Consider the following 20,855-nt stretch of genomic DNA (forward strand, 5'->3'; position numbering starts at 1 on the left):
GCAGGATTTGCTGTCTGAACAAAAGATTATAGGCCGCGGGGAAATAGAAAATAGGACATGTGCCAGAAAGCTAAGGCAGGCAAAAAATACAGATTCTCTAAAGGAGAAAAAAGTGGATTATGGAATCTATAAAGTGAGTGAGCTTAGCCTTACTTTCTATAATATTCTAGAGTGCATATTACATAAACATTTTTGAACTAAACTTTAAGTCTCTGAGTTAGCATCATATTATTTTCTGATAGAGCTAAAAAATAGAATGGAAGAATACCAGGCATAATTAACCTTTTTTGCAGCACAATATTTTGCAAAGATGTTTGTAATATTCATTTGAATAAGATGGAGGGATTTTGCCGACTTTGTGTGCTGGTTGGAGGGATCCACTGCTGACTAGACAATTGCATTCAAATGTCTGTTAATAGATGTATGCCCATCATAAACAAAGACCTCTAAGGCTGTAACGTATTGTTCTGTAGATGTTCTTGTACTATTCAACATTTTTGGGGGGAGGTTCATATGAAGACTCTATAAAACAGAGTAGAGAGAATATTATGAAAAGAGTAAGAATAAGCAGTTCATACAAAAGATGTTATGGAAAAACCCCAAATGAACTTTTTGGCCAACCCAGTAAGATCCTCAAGCTCATTAGTAATTGGAGTAATTCAGATTAGTAAAAACTAAAGCATGTACAGAAGTAAAGAAGTGCATAGGAACAAGTCTTGATGAATACATACCAAGCCAAGTTGAGTAAGTATCTCTGGAGAAGGATATAGGGTTAGAGGAAAAAGGGACAAAGGAGATGTTCACTGAATCTGTGATGTTTGGTTTTGTGCAATGTTAATGTTATAAACTTAGCATGTTACTTGTAAAATTAAAAACTAAGTGAAAAGATCCCTTTTGAAAAACAATGAAGAAAGAAAAGGCACCAAGGCCCTACCCTGTAGACAGATATCCTCGTCCTGGCCCTGCACTTGCTAGTAAGTCACCATGCTGCTCTGAGTGCCAGGGCCCCTGTAAGAAAGGGAATGAGCACTGCCTTGAAACACTGATAACAAAATGAGATATAAACAGCAAGGTTTCACAAACTTCACTGTGCACTGAAATTTCATATCCATGTTGCAGTTTCAAGTGGCCAGAGTTGGAAGGGAAAGCTGATCAATTAACTGATTGAAACTGAAAGCTAATCAAATTATCCTAATGAATTGAAACAATGGGCCTCACACGACCAGAATAATGGACTAGGGATGAGTATAAACTTTTAAAGGTTCAGAACATGAATTGAGTAAGTGCAGGATATAAGACACCTAGACGTTAGAATCATCACTGTAGAAGCAGTTCTGTGATGTAGATGATAAAAATATAACATAATTTCAAGCCATATTAGGAGAAACCTTGGGAAGAGAGATGTGGTCACAGTTGTTGGCTGGGTCATCCACCAGGACTGACTGACTGGTCTAAGCTCTCTAACCAGTGAGAAACACAGAAATATGTATCATTGAGGAACATAACAGATTTCTCTGAACTTCTCTCCATTGAATGCCATACCATTTAGTATTTAATATGATTTCATTAATTATCACTGTTGTTCCCATTATCTCTTCCTGTGATTCCCAGGTGTCTCTGTGATAAAGAATCTGCCTGCCAATACAGGAGACGTGGGCTTAATCCCTGGGTTGGGAAGATCCCTTGGAGAAGGAAATGGCAACCCACGCCAGTATTCTTGTCTGGAAAATCCCATGGATGGGGTAGCCTGGTGGGCTACAATATGGTCCATGAGGTCACTAAGAGTCGGACACAACTGAGCAACTGAGAGGATCCCATTACATTGTAAGCTCCTTAAAGGCACACACCACAGATTGTACTTTTTCATTCCCCGTAAAACTTGGAGGAGAGCTGAGCATATAAGAGGCATTTAGTAGATACTGAACATAATAAAACAGATTTTGTGTGTTTCTTTTTAACTTTTTGACCGGGCCCCACTGCATGTGAGATCTTAGTGCCCTGGCAGGTTTTAAAGACTGAAGATAATGCAAGTTCTGCATCTGTCATTCTGAAGATCAGTAATAACATACATGATTCTAAGAGTAGATGTGGGGCATGGTTATACTTATACTGTCAGTTGATTGTTTTGTTACCTTTATATGACCTTGTTTTCTTGAGGCTTTTTTTTTTCTAAACACAGTCCAGCGGAAATTCCAGTGGATTCATTATTGTATCATATTGCTAAAGGTTTTACATGCAGAGGATTTTATGTTACTGGTGACAGAAATAGCTAAGACATCTGTAAGAATATAAGAGCAAGTTATCCATCAATCAGAAACAACTGGGAGAAACAGCTATTTAAGCAAGGAAGCCCTTTGTAGAATTTTATGAGAATTCAGACACATAGGATTTTTCTGTTAAAAAATCCAGTCTGTACTAATTTTGCTTTCTCAGAGTTGTGATACTCTTGAAGGAGGAAATATGTCCATTGGAATATGCAAAAAGGTGGGAGCTGTGTTTATCACTTTGTGTTGTTTCAGTAAATCCTTCTTCCCTAGCATCTATATGTAGTTTGCCTCAGAATCAGCTGATATACTTTTTAAAAAGATATATATAGCCTGGTCTCCCTCCTCCTGGTCTGAAATGGAGCCTCAAATTCATGATTTTTTAAGTGTTTTTATGATACATGGCCAGTTATGAAATGAATTTGGCTATAGCTATAGAAAATAAAATTTTAAACTCTAGTGATATGTTTCTCCTCCTGTTATATTTTCAATATTGTCTTCATATAATTCAGTTAATGAAATTAAAAGACGCTTACTCCTTGGAAGGAAGGTTATGACCAACCTAGATAGCATATTTAAAAGCAGAGACATTACTTTGCCAACAAAGGTCCATCTAGTCAAGGCTGTGGTTTTTCCAGTAGTCATGTATGGATGTGAGAGTTGGACAGCGAAGAAAGCTGAGCGCTGAAGAATTGATGCTTTTGAACTATGGTGTTGGAGAAGACTCTTGAGAGTCCCTTGGACTGCAAGAAGATCCAACCAGTCCATCCTAAAGATCAGTCCTGGGTATTCATTGGAAGGACTGATGTTGAAGCTGAAACTCCAATACTTTGGCCACTTCATGAGAAGAGTTGACTCATTGGAAAAGACCCTGATGCTGGGAAGGATTGGGGGCAGAAGGAGAAGGGGACAACAGAGTATGATATGGCTGGATGGCATCACCGACTCGATGGACATGGGTTTGGGTAGACTCTGGGAGTTAGTGATGGACAGGGAGGCCTGGCGTGCTGCGGTTCATGGGGTCGCAAAGAGTCGGACACAACTGAGCGACTGAAGTGAACTGAACTGAATCAGTGATTTGGGTTTGAGGAGAAAACAAAAGGAAATATATTCAGGAATTTTATTGGTAAGATGAGAAAATAAGGTCAGGCATATGTCACAGTAAGGATGGATATATTTGTTATTTGCGACCCTGTCAGGGAACTGATAGAAAATGCAAATAGGATAATTGGGGAGAGTTTAAAGAAACTATTTACAAAGTGTCGAGGGGGTAAGGGAAGTCACAAAGGATGGGTAAGTGACCCCACTAGCATTGGTGGGAACCACTGGGCCTGGAGGGGCAGGAGAAAGAAGTAGTGATCAGAATTTCAGCTGTAGGAGAGGGTCACCTGACAGAGGCCTTCAGGAGAGAAACAACCTGCAACCCAGCCAGGAGGGAATTGAGGTGCTAAATGCCGAAAACTTGCCCCTCTGCTACCTTCCTATCGTCTGCCAGCCCCTCCCACTGGCCAAACTTGACTTGGAGCAGAGGGCAAGGAAGCTGGTTGATGCAATCCATGTAAGTAAGCCTTGAGTGGCACAGTGCAGGGAGGAGAAGAATGGAAAATGGATTTAGAAGGATAAATGGAGAACATCTGGCACAAGGGATGGTCCCCATGTACCACCGTGGACACTTCACCTTCTTTATTTGTTTACCAATTTTAATTTATTAAATCTACAAAACACTGGCAAACTTTCTGGTTGCTTGGTACCTGATCATTGTTGCTATATTTGAGGAGGTTTCCATGTTCAGAGCTTTGGCTCTGTAAGATAGAAAACAGAAAACTTGCTTGCCCCTCATTTGCAGCAAGCTTCAGGTGTGAGCCAAGGTACATCAATTAGACATATCCAAAGCTCAGCAGATTCCTGCTTGAAGAAAAGCTTTGCATATTTTACTGCTCAGGATGGCAAGAGAGGTGACTGGATTTGGGGATCAGTAGGATTATAGTTGAGCTCCCATAACCAGAGGAGTACAAACACACTGCACAATTCCAGAAGATGTCATTCACTGCAAGGTGTATTCTACACAGAAATAGCACTGATGCTAGTGGCAGTCGTAGTTTCAGTAAAGCCAAGTTTCTGTAAGCATCTAGTTCATTATAACATCCAGTGCTCAGTGCTTGAAACAGTATCCTTTCTCAGCAGGCTGCTTCTAAGGTTTGGAGTCCTGTTTAGCCTTCCCAACAATTTTGTGAGCCACACAAAACCCAAGTAATAAATATTTTCTGCTCAATCAACCAGAGTCAGTTTCTGATGCTTGTAACTGTGGATCCTGAAATGTATAATACTTCTCTTTTCATTTCTATTCTTATTTTTTATTCTCTTATATTTATCTAATGTGAAAGTGTTAGTCACTCAGTAGCCCACCAGGCTCCTCTGTCCATGGAATTTTCCAGGCAAGGATACTGGCATGGGTTGCCGATCCCTTCTCCAGGGGATCTTCCTGACCCAGGGATCGAACCTGGGTCTCCTGCATTGCAGGCAGATTCTTTACCATCTGAGCAACCAGGGAAGACCCATATTTATCTAAACTGAACACTTAATAGGCCCACATGAGAGACAGAATAAGGAGTAGCCTCCTAACTCTGCTTTCTATCAGAAGCAAGAAAGGCTGGTATGCACATATTTGCATTTGAAAAACTCACAGTAGATTGAAACTGAGACCTTATGAAACCTGGATGTGATGTGTTCTGTGAAATGCCTCCACTTTTTAAATAGTTAAGCATCGCAGTAGAAATCATTTATCAAATATCCTAGTTCCATCACTTCTGATATATGCTACCGACAGCTTTGTTGAAAAAATACAAATCTAAGAGAACCCAATTATTAAGCTCTAGCTTTGCTGTCAGTATACCATGTAACCTTGAGCAATATCATGTATTTTTAGAATCAGCAAGTCATTCCAACTTTGCTAATTACAAAAATTCCCATTCACACCTTAAACACTACAACCCATGGTGTATGTTATTAATGGTCACTTTGTCACAGAAAATTGAAAACTTCCCAAGGAAGATTTTTATAAAACAGCTGCTGGACTTGAATAAGATGAGACAGGAAGTTCACCCTGACATTGCTGTTCTTTCCTCAAATACATAGTGATGATAAACTATGAAAAAGAAAATTAAAATGACATTGCAGAGTTCAAGGGGGGAAAAGAGATTGCTGTCTCCATGGATGATAAAGAAAACAACAGAATGCCAAAGAGTGAGGTGGGCTAAAGCCATGCACGTGTCAGTCTCCATGTCTAGAATTAGGTGGTGAAGGCTGTGTGACTGGAAGTCTACTCCACTTGAGACAAGGGGTCTGGATTAGAATCATTGCTTTAGCCAGAAGCTGCCTAAGCTGTGAGTTAGAAAAGTCTGTGTAGCTAGGGAGATGGGAGGACACAGATCCAGCCTTGAGAGCAGGAAAGGAACCAAGCCACATGTTGGCCTGCTGAATGGACCTGTGGTACCTATGACATCACCATGGCCAAGAGTTCTGAACTGCCTTTATTATAGCATCTGGTTCTGAAATGGAATTCCAGGGCGCCAAGTGAAGTGACAATCATAAAACCAATGAATTTAGAAAAGTAGACACGGAAAGAAGAGAGAAAAAAACAGACTGAAAACAACAATTAAAAACAATTTAACACAAAGTTAGCTTGCAAATCAAAATACCAAGATCCAGGAAATCTAATTCTAAAAAAATAAAGTCAGTAAGATATGAAATCAGAACATGAATTCACTCCAGAAGGAAATTTATTATAATGAATGCATAATGGGTATAACAAAATGGTTAAAGCAAGGAAGCACAAAGATATAAATAAGAGAATGACAGTCATAAAAAGAAACAGCCATTACTGAACAAAAACAGGCATAAATGAAGCAAGAACAGATGGATATGCAAAGTAACCAAATAGAACTACTCTTCAAGTAGCCCTCAAAATTTTTAAATTACTTAATAGAATGACCTCTAGATCAATGAAGAAAGTGCTGGTCACTGAAAAGTTCGCATTTAGGAATTCACCCTAAATTTAACACAAAGAGATAAAGAGTTTGAATATACAAAAGAGTGGTTACATGCATATACTACGAGTCCCAGAAAAAGAGAATGAAAAGAATGAGAGAGAAGCAATACAAGTTGTTTCACATAAAAGTAACGGCTGAGAATTCTCCAGAGCAGAAGAACATAAATCCTCTGACTGAAAGTTCACTCAAAGGATAAATAAAAATAAATCCCCATCTAGGAATGTTGTCATGAGAGTTAGAACACAAAGAATAAAAGTAAATCTTAAATGTGCCAGAAAAAAATACAGATTGTTAAAAAAAAAAACCCAGATTATCAGATTTAGCAGCAGCAACATTAAATGCTACAAAACAATAGAGAAAACATTCCTCAAAATGCTGAATGAACAAAACTTTCAACTTAGACTGTTATATTCAGCCAAACCACAGTTTGAGTGATGAAGAAAAATAAAGATATTTTCAGACACACAAAACTAAAACTATTTATAATCCACAGACCTCCACTGAAAAGACTTTTGCTTTGCCAACCAGGCTTCTCACCCACCCCTTCTTCAGCAGTTCTCCACCCCAGAGCACTCCTACCTCCCTCTCCTCCCAGCTTCTGCCATGTTTGGTGCCCTGATAGTGTACACACCATTATCCCTTTCCCTCTGGTCTCTCTCTGCTCTTCCTCAGTTTATCCACCCCCTCCTTTGAGCTGGTTCTCCTTATCCCCATGGTACAGGCACCAAGCAACTGCCATCTCTTGCATCTCACCCACCCTGAGCAACCAGCCACACATCGATTGATGGATTTTCTGCTATCTTCTTCCCTAGAGCATGCAATGCAGGCAACCCAAGCCTGGAAACATCAGAAAAGATGCTTCATTATCTTATATGCAGTTGGGTTAGTGCAGGACATAGATTGAAGGTAAGAATTATGAGTGCCAGGGAGAAAAGTAAGAACACCAGGTCATAAGACAAAAGATGTAACAGGAGGAAACCTTGAGAATTCCAACTATGGCTGTAAGTCCTGATCCTAAAATATCTCTGTTTCCACTGGGGGTAAACGTGTGTGTGTGAGAGAGACAGAGGCAAAGACAACTGAGATGGGGATTTTGCAGTTTTTAAATACAGTACATGTGTCTCAGTTCAGGAGCAGCTAATACAGTAATGCTTTAGTTTCCTGACCGTCTTGGATAATAGGGTTTAATGGAATTTCCCGCGTAAACATGACTCATTCCCATTTGTGCTGTGAAATTGCCATGGACAGGGATCCTTCCACACAAGAGTGTATTGACCTAAGGCCTGATCCCTCCCCAGTGCCCAGTCTTATTGGTCAAAACCGCAATTCTCCATCTTCAATCAAACAGCTTGATTTGTGTTCTGCAGGCAAGAGCATTCTGGCTGAGCATGTATGCCTTCTTTTCAGTTTCTAGGGTTTGCATATTGCTTTGAGGGTGGAGTTTGTCCATAGAGGTTTTTGCAGTAATAGAGGACTGTTTTATTTCAGGCCTGGTGGCCTCTTGACCAATTTAATGGCCTATTAACCACCTAACAACTTAAAGAGGCTTCACAGAAATAAAATTAGAACCATTTCTGTTGACTTTGGCACAATCAAATTTAATTTCCCCAAAGCATCGCATAAGTAAAGAGCAGAAAACTTCCAAATATGACAAGTGATAGGTATTTTTTATTGATAAGAAATATAAATATATATATGCCTCTAAAAAGCCAAGTAATTTGAGAGTTCTAATTTAAAAATAAGAGATTAACATATACACCATTTCTCAGCAGATTTTACAAATGAAATGCCCCTTTGTGGCATTTATTTCACTTTGATTATGGAAAAAGGCAGAGGGAAGAAATTCAGGTTTTTCTTTCATTGTCCTAGTGATTGCCATGACTGACATTTGGAGTCTTACTTTTTAACCTGCTTTTTTTCTCTTAATCCATATAATAATTAGCTTAATATATCACAAAATTTTCTTATGAAATTTAATATTACTATAGCATAACATTATTTTATGGTTGTATAGTATTCCATTGTGTGACTATTATGTGTGTGCTCAGGCGCTCAGTAGTGTCCAGCTCTTTGCAAACCGATGGACTGTAGCCCACTAGACTCCTCTGTCCATGGGATTTCCTAGGCAAGAATACTGAAGTAGGTTGTCATTTCCTTCTCCAGGGGATCTTCCCAACCCAGGAATCAATCCTGTGTCTCCTGCATTGCAGGCAGATTCTCTAACTGTTGTGCCAGCTGGGAAGCCCTAAATATATCGTAATTCGTTTAAAGGAGGATTCTCTTTTTGGCAATTTGGCTGTTTCCAATTTCTCACAATGATAAATAATGTTGCAACAAACAACTTTCTACGAAGTTTTGTTTTGTTTTTGCACATCTTGGATTATCTTTTTTCCTTCTTGAAGGCTGGAGTATGTGACCTGAGAGATAACTTTTAAGTCCAATTTTCTTCAAGCTCAGGCTGTCCCAGAAGTGTTGACCTTCTGGTTCACGGGGGTGTCAGTTAGTAGAAGGCCTGGTGTTAGTAGTAAGATGGTGCGTCATTCTTAACGGACAGGTCCATGGTAAGTAAACTCTTCATTTCCATCTTGAAACTGTAGATTTTTTTTGCCATTCTATTCAAATCAATTAAAAAAAAACGAATCCTGAGCTAGCTCACATGCCAACTTTTTGAAGCAGCTGAAATTAATTTTGATGTGTTTAATATGAGTTTGGAAACTGTTCTCTGAGATTTGTTATTTTTAGAGTTTTCATAGCTGTTCCTATGCCTTCCCAGTGCCAATTCATTGTTAAGTGTACCAGATCTATAATGTACATTTTAATTAACTCCATAGTTGAGCCAAATAGAATTCTGCAAAACGTAATTGAAATTTTGGAGACACTTGATGGGCATCTTAACACACAGTTTAGTCCTATTTAACACGAGTCAGAAAAAAGGCATCTTTGGCTCACAAAATTGCCGCCCTTACATTAGTAGTCTCTCTTATATCCCAGCAGGCAGAAAATGAAGTCACTTTGGAACAAAGCCTAAGAACACAATGACTTCAGAACACAAATCTTCACATAGGGAGGAGTTTGAACATAAACAGTTTCACTAATGTCCAGGAAGTTTAAATCTACTTCTTGTTAGGATGGCTATTACAAATAGCCAAAAAGGTAGGGGAGGGAGGAATGGGGATAGAATTTTATCCTATTTATCTGTTTCATTTGATTATTTCTCCTTTATTGGTGCTTTTTGAAAGCATGATATCTAAATACATAATCATAGAATACAATAGTTCTTATAATTTCATCATCATTAAAAAAGAGGGGAAAATGTAGGTTTATTCAAGCTGACCTAATACTATAAACTAAGCCTGATAGATTAAAATAAATTTTTTTCTGCATATAAATAATATTCTGAGTATCTTGGGTTTCCAAAGTGCAGCAGCTGAAAATTAAGTTTATGGCCTATGGCAAAAGCAACATATCTTAAGACATGTCAGATTTTCTGGCTGAAAATAAATAACTGGGGAACGTGGGCATAATGAAAGCATAGAATTTCCAAGTTAATTCCTAATATTTTTAGCAGTCCTGACCCCAGAAGAATTATAATCAGTTTTTAATAAAGGCCAATTCAAAAGCAGCAGTGTAGAACTGGATGTTCACAGCGCCATCCATAATCATGCCTTGTTTTCTTATAAACCTCTATCCTTTCAGTTTATAAAAACTGGGTAATGCTGCTTGGCTCATTAATAGTCTATATGAGTTCAGGCTGAAAGGATGCCAGAGAAAGAGAGACAGGGCTTCAGAAGAGCTGGGAGAGGAAACCAGAGGGAAAACAGCTTGTGCTGAGAGCTTTGTGGGCAGGAGTGGGGCATGATTTCAGTCACCCCTCCATCCCCACACCTGAGGAACATGTGAGGAGCACAGAGTGACTATAAGAATAAAAACTCCTTCATGTTCTGTCCTTACAATCAAACTGAGGAAAACCATGTGATTTCCATCATTCATTCATAACCCAAGGTGAATTAGAGTTGGGAAATTAATGACAATGCTTAGGGTCAAGGTGCTAAGACCATGGAGAGAAAGAACAGAATCAGGATGTAGTAAGATGAATCTGGGCTTATTGCCAAGCTGGTCAGGCTACAAGGGTGGGATTGGACTTCTCGCTGAGGAGTATGAGCACATCTGTCATCACCGGGTGACAGAGCCCCATTCCCTGAATCAGTACATAGAAAAAGGGAACCACTGGGGAAGTTTCCATGGGATATCATATACCAATAAGAATAAACAACACTAGCACTCTAGAATTTACAAAGCACTTTCATCTTTTTCTCATATCTATTCCATGAACTCCTCACATTTCCATCAATGGGTAAATCCTGAAGAGAAATGATGCCTGAAATAGTGTATGATTTTCACGTTACCAGGGAAAGATTCAATAAAGTGTTCCAAATAAAAGCTTGAGAGAACTAGGTTCTGACAGAGTAGTCAGCATACAACAGTGTGTAGCACTCGGGACTGGCTGCACTGGTAGGCGTACTCAGCAGGCTCGGTTTTCTTCTGCTCCCCCAGGGTGTCAGCGAGAGAGAACATTCAACTACTTGTGGAGAAGAGCACGTGCAGGCCAGTCCTGCTCAGACCGTGGTAAAGAGATACCAGACGGGGCTGGGAAGATCTTGCTGCCCACAAGCCTTCACTCCCCTCCTAGATGGTCACGTGACATTCCCAGAGGCAGAGAACACTATTCATCCACTTTCCGATCAAATGAGGCTGGTATCTCCAAGTGGGTAAGTCAGAGGCCAAAACTGAACTTTCTCCTGCACTTCAGGTTCTCAGTGGACTTCTCTGGTGGCTCAGACGGTAAAGCATCTGCCTACAATGCGGGAGACCTGGGTTCAATTCCTGGTTTGGGAAGATCTCCTGGAGAAGGAAATGGCAACCCACTCCAGTATTCTTGCCTGGAAAATCCCATGGATGGAGGAACATTGTAGGCTACAGTCCATGGGGTCACAAAGAGTCGGACACAACTGAGCGACTTCACTTTCTTTCTTTTAAGATTCTCCACATATGGGAATCTAGTTTGTCCCTGGGAAAGAAGGTTCCACATTGACACAATAACCTTCATGAAGTTTTACAAGCAGCCTTCATCTTCCAATGTCTAGTTTTACCTTCAGCATCATAGCTCTGTGTTTTGCTAACACAAATCTACATCGTCTATGTGAAAGTGAAAGTGTTAGTCTTTGCAACCCTATGGACTTTAGCCCACCAGGATCCTCTGTCCGTTGGATTTTTCCAGGCAAGAATACTGGAGTGGGTTTCCATTTCCTTCTCCAGGGGATCTTCCTGACCCAGGGATCAAACTCGGGTCTCCCACATTGTAGGCAGATTCTTTATCGCCTGAGCCACCATGCATGCATGCATGCTAAGTCACTTCGATCGTGCTCAACTCTTTGCAACCCTATGGACCACAGTCCGCCAGACTCCTCTGTCCTTGGGATTCTCCAGGCAAGAATACTGGAGTGGGTTGCCATGCCCTCCTCCAGAGTATCTTCTGGACCCAGGGATTGAACCCACGTCTCTTTTGTCTCCTGCATTGGCAGGCAGGTTCTCCCCAGTGCCACCTGGGGAGCCACTGAGCTACCATATAGGGCATTAAATCCTAGAGAACCATCTCAGACAAAGCCAACAACTCTTCAGTGTTACCACTCATGGCAAGCCTCCAGCATGTTACAGCTGCCTTTGGCCTTGCCCTCATTATGAAACCCTATGACCATAAAGGGTCCTGCAGGCAGCAACACCAGGGATGGGTCCAGCAGTCTGAGCTATTTCAGGCATTGACTGAATCTTGAGGTCATAGGGGAATTCTTATCTTCAGAGGATGAGGGAAGTGGAGGTATCTCGTATCTCTTCCTCCTCAAGCCTAGTAAGTCCTCATTCAGCCCTACAACCCTGGGGGTAAGTGAGGAAGCCCCTGTGGCTGCTGGAGATGGCTCTAGAGTTTTCTTGGCCTTGGGATTAACCCTGCAAGTGAGTCAACAGACTGCTAATCTGAAGTTTGATGGTAAGGGAACAACAACCCCTGGGGGCCCTATGAAGCCTAATGGTTGGCAACCAGGGCTCAGAAAGCTCCCTCCCAGTTCCTAATAAGCAGCTGTGTTACAGGATGGAACTTCTCTGGGCTTTTCACTGTTCTACCTGCCACCTTGGTCATGCATGAACATTCACAAAAAGAAGACCCACTAAGGGTGATTCAGCAAGAGAGAAGCAGAGACAGAGAAGAAATAAAGACAAAGAGAAAGTTGGAGAATGAACAATTTAAGGGAATTCAGTAAAGAAAAGAGGTGAGATTGAGAAAGAGCAGTTACTGTAGCTGCACCCCCTTAGCATCTGATACTGTTTACATCCCACATTTTGGCCAGATGTCTTAACAAAGATTTTTGCCTTAACAGGTAGGTGTCCTTATTTGCGTTTCATAGATAGAGTCATGAAGGGTGAGGACTAGAGTGTTCTTGCTCAAGGACACACAATATCAGACATTTTCCTAATTCCTCATTTGTCTTCTGGCCTCTGGTGATTCAGTTCAGTTCCGTTCAGTTGCTCAGTCATGTCTGATTCTTTGTGACCCCATGAATCACAGCATGCCAGGCCTCCCTGTCCATCACCAACTCCCAGAGTCCACCCAAACCCGTGTCCATCGAGTCGGTGATGCCATCCAACCATCTCATCCTCTGTCGTCCCCTTCTCCTCCTGCCCTCAATCTTTCCCAGCATCAGGGTCTTTTCCAGTGAGTCAGCTCTTCGCATCAGGTGGCCAAAGTATTGGGGTTTCAGCTTCAACATCATTCCTTCCAAAGAACACCCAGGACTGATCTCCTTTAGAATGGACTGGTTGGATCTCCTTGCAGTCCAAGGGACTTTCAAGAGTCTTCTCCAGCACCACCCTTGAAAAACATCAATTCTTTGGCACTCAGCTTTCTTTATGGTCCAACTCTCACATCCATACATGACTACTGGAAAAACCATAGCTTTGACTAGATGGACCTTTGTTGGCAAAGGAATGTCTCTGCTTTTTAATATACTGTCTAGGTTTATCATAACTTTCCTTCCAAGGAGTAAGTGTCTTTTAATTTCATTGCTGCAGTCACCATCTGCAGTGGTTTTGGAGCCCAAAAAAATAAAGTCTGACACTGTTTCCACTGTTTCCCCATCTATTTCCCATGAAGTGATGAGACCAGATGCCATGATCTTAGTTTTCTGAATGTTGAGCTTTAAGCCAACTTTTTCACTCTCCTCTTTCACTTTCATCAAGAGGCTTTTTAGTTCCTCTTCACTTTCTGCCATAAGGGTGGTGTCATCTGCATATCTGAGGTTATTGATATTTCTCCCAGCAATCTTGATTCCAGCTTGTGCTTCCTCCAGCCCAGCATTTCTCATGATGTACTCAGCATATAAGTTAAATAAGCAGGCTGACAATATACAGCCTTGACGTACTCCTTTTCCTATTTGGAACCAGTCTGTACTGCCTTATTGATTAAGCTTTAACTATTTATGTCCTCTGAAACCTTTCTCTTTACTGGGTTCCAAGACACAGTCTCCCATAGCTGTTCTGTACACTTCTTAATTAGAGAGTATTATAGCACTGTTTTTTCCAGAATTGTACCAAAGCATCAGAATAATGAAAATAAATCAAAGGATCTAAGAGATGGAAGCAACTTTAGAGGTCATTGAGGTCAGTCTCCTTACTTTCTACAATAGCAGCCTGATGGCAGTCCAGAGAGGTGAAGAGGTTCACCACAATTGCCTGGTTGCGCAGGGAAAGCAGGAATTGCAGTTTAGATGTCTTCACTTCTAGGAAGCTATCTACCCAAGAGTCTTACCAGACACAGATTTCTTTCTTTTCTTTATACCTAATCCCAAGTATTTAGCATTCCCAGAGCATTCCAAATGGATGAACGAAAGCAAAGAACTCAGTGTGATCCAAAGCACTGATTTCTGGTGTTTCTTCAAGGGTGTTTTTGGCTTTCAATCTGTTAACCATAAGGAATATTGAGTTTAGCAAAGTACATCGCCGTTTTCTATGCAACATGTTAAGAACAGCTGAAACCAATTAAATGCTAATCAATTTTACCCTGTCTGATGCAGAATGGAAAAAATGTTCCAAAGGTCTCTCCACCCTGAGATGTTCTTGGCAATGGGTCTCTGTGCTGTGGGCCCCCTCCCATCTCTCTTAGTCATGTACACTCAGAAAAGGAGAGCTGGCCAACTCTCTTCACAACTGGGAGGAGAGTAGAACCCAGCCCAGACTGTCCTTTGAAATGAAAGTTCATCATGGGAAAAGAAGGCTGCAGACTCAGACAATGCACATCACAACTGTGAGAACAGAAGGGACTGGGGAAGGCAGTGAAGTCACATTTATCAATCCTCCATGGCCACTTCATGGAGTTTACCAAGATCTCTACTACCTTATCTCCCTGCCCTGCTTTCCCCCAGTCCCCATCTTCCATGAGAAATAGGTAGCAAAGAAGACAGTGTCCAAATATGATAAACTGGGATTTGAATTTGGACTCTGCAATTATTAGATGTGATGCTAGGCAAGTTAACCTCTCCTGGCCTCAGTTATTTACTTATTGGTTAAAATTGAGTAATAACATCAACTTTTAAAAATTAAATGAGTAATGTTTATAGAGTATCTGATATATAGTGGATGAGCAACATGCCTTTTAATTAATTATTCACAAACTTTCCTATATTCAAGCCATTTCATTCACTTTTCTATCAGCCTAGTCCAGTGTAACATAGTGTGTATGTATATTTGTCTGTCTGCTGACTATCCTGCTCTATCTGTCCTGAGGATGCATGGCTGAGAATATGTATATTAGGAAACCACAAGACAAAGGGCCCTGGTTCTCTGCTTGTGGGCAGACTAGGGAGTGTATTACCCTCCACTCTGCCCAAGGTTCTGTGTCCAGGGTAATAATCATCTTCTATCCCTGAGGCCTGAAATTCAGGACTTCTAGAGGATACTCACCACTCTCCAATTCACAGCATTAGTCTAAATGTATATATTTTTTAATCTGTTAACTTTCATGTACCTATGTGTATAAAAATATCTACATGGGTAGATAAACATGTATACATATCTTTATTTTATTTGCTTAATTTTTTATTTAAATAAACTCATCTATTGATTAATTAATTATATTTATACTATTAATTTATTTTACTAACTTGATGATTTACTCTTTTATATTTCTGTAAAGAGTAGGAGTGGGAAGCAGGGAGGGAGGTGTGCTTGAGTTAAACCGCTAAGTGTTTACTAAGACTTGAAAAGGACCCAGTGACTTCTATTTCCAGGAAGATAGAGGAAATATACTTTTCCCTATTGCTCCTGCTCAGCACAACTGAAAACAAATGTAAGAAGCCTCTGAAAGGTGAGGGAAGACTTCTAAACTTGAAGAATGACATGATGGTAATTCCCTGGGCTTTCTCTTTGCTTCACACATTCCAGATGTGGAGCCAAAGAACATACAACCCAGAAACACCAACAGGTGCAGGCAAAAGGAACCCTCAACAAAAACTTGCTCTCTCTAACCAAGGGACCAGAAACTGAACATTGTAGCTAGACAAAACTTTCGGACAAAACCTACTCTCCTCCAGTGAAACACCAAAGAAAAGCCATGCTTCAACCTCTCTTACACCAGCAAAGCCCTGGTGGGAAGCTTAGATTTCCACCCTTGGGAGCCTGAAATGAGGCACCCCAACCCCTCTGCTAGGGTGGTGCAATGGAGACCAAACAGGAAGCCTGGAATTCTATCCCCACCCGGCAGTAATGAGACATCCTTCAGCCTTCCTGCTAGGGTGTTGTCAGAGGAAGATTAGTGAAGAGTTAGCATGTTCATCATTACCCTGTGGAAACTAGGCCACCTCTACCACAGTTCCAGTAGAGACCACCAGGAGAATCAGAGCTCCCAACCCTGTCCCACAATACTGAGAGGCTCCTCACCTTAGGTATCAGTGGAAGTTGAGTGAAGAATCTGGATTTCTACCTCTACCTGACAGTGTAACAATGTGGGAGTTTCCTTCTCCTACCAGAGCAAGGTCCAAAAAAAGGCCAGCTAAAAGAGAAGGTTTAAATAAGATTTAGAGTCACATAACCATCGAAAAAGCAAGAGAGTACCAGAAAAACATCTATTTCTGCTTTATTGACTGTGCCAAAGCCTTTGACTGTGTGGATCACAATAAACTGTGGAAAATTCTGAAAGAGATGGGAATACCAGACCACCTGACCTGCCTCTTGAGAAACCTGTATGCAGGTCAGGAAGCAACAGTTAGAACTGGACATGGAACAACAGACTGGTTCCAAATAGGAAAAGGAGTACGTCAAGGCTGTATATTGTCCCCCTGCTTATTTAACTTATATGCAGAGCACATCATGAGAAACGCTGGGCTGGAAGAAGCACAAGCTGGAATCAAGACTGCCGGGAGAAATATCAATAAATTCAGATATGCAGATGACACCACCCTTATGGCAGAAAGTGAAGAGGAACTAAAAAGCCTCTTGATGAAAGTGAAAGAGGAGAGTGAAAAAGTTGGCTTAAAGCTCAACATTCAGAAAACTAAGATCATGGCATCTGGTCCCATCACTTCATGGGAAATAGATGGGGAAACAGTGGAAACAGTGTCAGACTTTATTTTTGGGGGGCTCCAAATTCACTGCAGATGGTGATTGCAGCAATGAAATTAAAAGACACTTACTCCTTGGAAGGAAAGTTATGACCAACCTAGACAGCATATTAAAAAGCAGAGACATTACTTTGCCAACAAAGGTCCATCTAGTCAAGGCTATGGTTTTTCTAGTAGTCATGTATGGATGTGAGAGTTGGACGGTGAAGAAAGCGGAGTGCTGAAGAATTGATGCTTTTGAACTATGGTGTTGGAGAAGACTCTTGGGAGTCCCTAGGACTGCAAGGAGACCCAACCAGTCCATCCTAAAGGAGATCAGCCCTGGGTGTTCTTTGGAAGGAATGATGTTGAAGCTGAAACCCCAATACTTTGACCACCTGATGCGAAGAGTTGACTCACTGGAAAAGACCCTGAGGCTGGGAAAGATTGAGGGCAGGAGGAAAAGGGGACGACAGAGGATGAGATGGCTGGATGGCATCACCGACTCGATGGACATAAGTTTGGGTAAACTCTGGGAGTTGGTGATGGACAGGGAGGCCTGGCATGCTGCAATTCATGGGGTTGCAAAGAGTTGGACACGACTGAGCGACTGAACTGAACTGACTGAACCTGATATGAAAATGTCTAGGTATCAGTCTGAAATCACTCATCATAACAAGAGCTAGGAATATCTCAAATTGAATGAAAAGAGACAATCAACAGATGCCAACACTGAGATAACAGAGATGTTGGAGTTATCTGATAATGAGTTAAAAGCAGCCATGATAAAAATGCTTCAACAAGCAATTATAAACATTTTTTTTCTTTTTTTTTCTTTTTCATGCCCTCTCTGAGGCTCGAATATAAACATTTTTAAGGTCTGTGAAAACAAGAGAATTTCAGCAAAGGGACAGATGTTATAAAAAAGAATCAAATAGAAACTTGAGAACTGAAAATACAAAAACCAAAATAAGAATAGCAGTAGATGGGCTTAATTGCAGAATAGAGGGAGCAAAGGAAAGAAATCATGAAATAAAATATAGAACCATAAAAATTACCCAATCTAAACAACAGAGAAAAACATACTTGAAGAAATGAGTGGAACCTCAGACTGTAGGATCATAATAGATGATCTAATATTTGCCTCATCAGAGTCCCAAAAGAGAAGAAAGATGAGGGAGCTGAATAATTATTGAGAGAAATAATAATGGGAAATCTTCCCAAATTTGTCAAGAGATATATATTTCCAGGTTTAAGAAGCTGAGCAAACCCCAAACAGCATAAGCCTAAGAAACTCATGCCAAGACACATTATAATTAATCTTCTGAAAACTAAAGATAAGGAAAACTTGAAAGAAGCCAGAGAAAAATATCACCTTATCTATTACAGACGATTGATTTATATGTCAGCAGATTTCTCATTAGAAATCATGAGGGCCAAAGCAAGTGATACAATATTTTTTCAAGTCCTGAAAGAAAAGAATGTTTAACCCAGAATCCTACACACAGTGAACATATCTTTGCCTACAACCACACGGCATATGGGATCTTGTGGGATCTTAGTTCCCCAGCCAGGGATCAAACCCACGCCCTCTGCATTGGGAGCACAGAGTCTTAACCACTGGACCACCTGAAAAGTCCTGAAAATATCCTTCAGGAAAGAAGAGGAAATTAAGACTTTCTCATGTGAAGGAAAACTAAGAGAATTTGTCACCAGATCCATGTTAAAAGAATGGCTAACTGAAGTTCCTTACACAGAAAGGTAACAGTAAAAGAAGGAAGTTTGGAAGACCAGGAAAAATGAACACAATAAGCAAAATTATGGTAAATACAATAGGATTTTCTTCTCCTCTTGAGTTTTCAACATTCTGCTTGACTATCAAAGCAAAAGAATTATAATGCTATCTGATGTGGTTCTAAATGTAAGTTATTTAAGATAATTATATTATACATGGAGGAGGGTAAATGTACATAGAGAGAGGAGGTAAGGTTTCTCTAACATTATTCAAACTGGTAAAATGATGACACCAAAAGACTGATAAGTAGATATGATGTAATATTCAAGCAACTATTTAAAAAGCTATGCAAAGAGATACACTTACAAACACCACAGATAAATCAGAATGGAATTTTTTAAAATGCTTGAGTAACCTGTAGGAGAGCAAGAAACAAACAAACAAACAAAAACCAGAAGGGAAAAAAAAGCAGAAAACAAAACATAAAATGGAAATAATAAAATAGTGCTCAGGAGCTCAGTGGGCGCACAAGTGCATGAACCAGCACACAAATGCCAGGGTTGCTAAGGCCCCACTGCTGCCTGCTCATAGGCCCAGCTTCACCACTGCCTCACTCACAGGCCTGCCCCTGGCTGCAACCAAGTGCCATCCATCACCGATGGGGTGGGCAGAGGAGGCATGTTTTCCAAACTAGTCTGCACAGGCCTATGGTCTTGCTCAACAAGGCTGGAAACATCCCCTCATCTTTTATGGCCGTGTCCTCATGGTACTATCAGCTGCTGAGGGACCACAGGCCACCATCCCTAGGCTACACCCAGGGAACTGGAAACAGCCAAATACCTCAGAGCAAATATGCAGAGCTGCCTACCATCATAAAGACTTGAGGAAAGTGATCCCACCCACCTGCCCTGAGGCATCATTCACCCTAAAGGACTGGATAAGGAGTACTTGGCTGAAACAGGACACAATACCAGACCCTAGTCCCCTTGTTAGTTCTGAAATATTTTCCATATATTTTTTTTAAACAAGATGGGAGGTTACAGTTTCTATTCTGTTCAAATGAAACATGCTTTCAAAATGGTAACAGTTTGAATTTTTCTCCCACTTTCCCTCTCACAGTTCGTTAGGCTGTGAACCTACAGAAAAGATTTTGCTTTTAATTAGAATTTTCATCTTAAGTAGTTAGGAACTATTTCGTTTTTTTTTAAAGCATCGATTAAAAAGATACACATGAAAGTTATCTACTCTTGTAGCAAACTGTAGTTTGCTTCCCAGATACCAGTGTCTCATTTTAATCTTCTCTCTTGATAACAGTTATGTAGCCCAACTTCTTCCTTGTGCCTTTTTGTAAGCCAACACAACCCTAAGGATTTTGTTTGTAATGAATACTGACAGGTCACTTTGTTTTTAAATTTTTATTTTACTGACAGCTGTACAATATAAATGCTACATAACAGAACTTTTTTGCTTAAGTACTTGCATGACTGTTAGTGCTTTGAAGTCAGCTTTAAAAGTCACAGTTTATAAATACAGATAAAACAGCAATCAACCCAACAGCGACTTTGATACTGACTGTATGTAGATTTCAGTACTGCCTTTACTGTAAGTTGATCAAAACATCTATAAAAAAAGGACTAAAACTGCTTTCATCTTTGTGCGTATTTATTATTTGTTTAATAAAGCTTATTTTCATTAACTAAAAATTAAAATAAATAAAATTAAATGGAAGATTAAGGCCCTAACATATTAATAATTACATTAAATACAGACAGTCTAAATATACCAATTAGAAGACAGAGGTAGGCATATTGGATTTGAGAACATGACAAAATGTATACGCTATGTAGAAGAGATTTCAATTTGGATGATATAGGCAAGTTGAAGGTTCATTTCAGTTCAGTTCAGTCACTCAGTCATGTCCGACTTTTTGCAACCCCATGGACTGCAGCACGCCAGGCTTCCCTGTCTATCACCAACTCATGGAGCTTGCCAAACTCATGTCCATCACGTTGGTGATGCCATCCAACCATCCCATCCTCTGTCGTCCCCTTCTCCTCCTGCCTTCAATCTTTCCCAGCATCAGATTCTTTTCCAATGAGTCAGTTCTTCACATCAGGTGGCCAAAATATTGGAGTTTCAGCTTCAGCATCAGTCCTTCTAATGA

The 20,855-nt window shown here is 40.4% G+C and overlaps 1 long non-coding RNA gene across 1 annotated transcript; it reads left to right on the top strand.

Annotated features, from left to right (window-relative positions):
• Positions 1-497: 497 nt before the first annotated feature.
• On the top strand, positions 498-6,391 carry LOC145538937 (uncharacterized). The gene is made up of 2 exons (XR_014077345.1): positions 498-1,611; positions 4,756-6,391. It is a non-coding gene; the product is annotated as an uncharacterized LOC145538937 (long non-coding RNA).
• Positions 6,392-20,855: the final 14,464 nt, after the last annotated feature.

Source organism: Giraffa tippelskirchi, chromosome 2, assembly GCF_054371585.1.
Source record: "Giraffa tippelskirchi isolate mGirTip1 chromosome 2, T2T-mGirTip1v1.2.pri, whole genome shotgun sequence".
Classification (NCBI taxonomy): domain Eukaryota; kingdom Metazoa; phylum Chordata; class Mammalia; order Artiodactyla; family Giraffidae; genus Giraffa; species Giraffa tippelskirchi.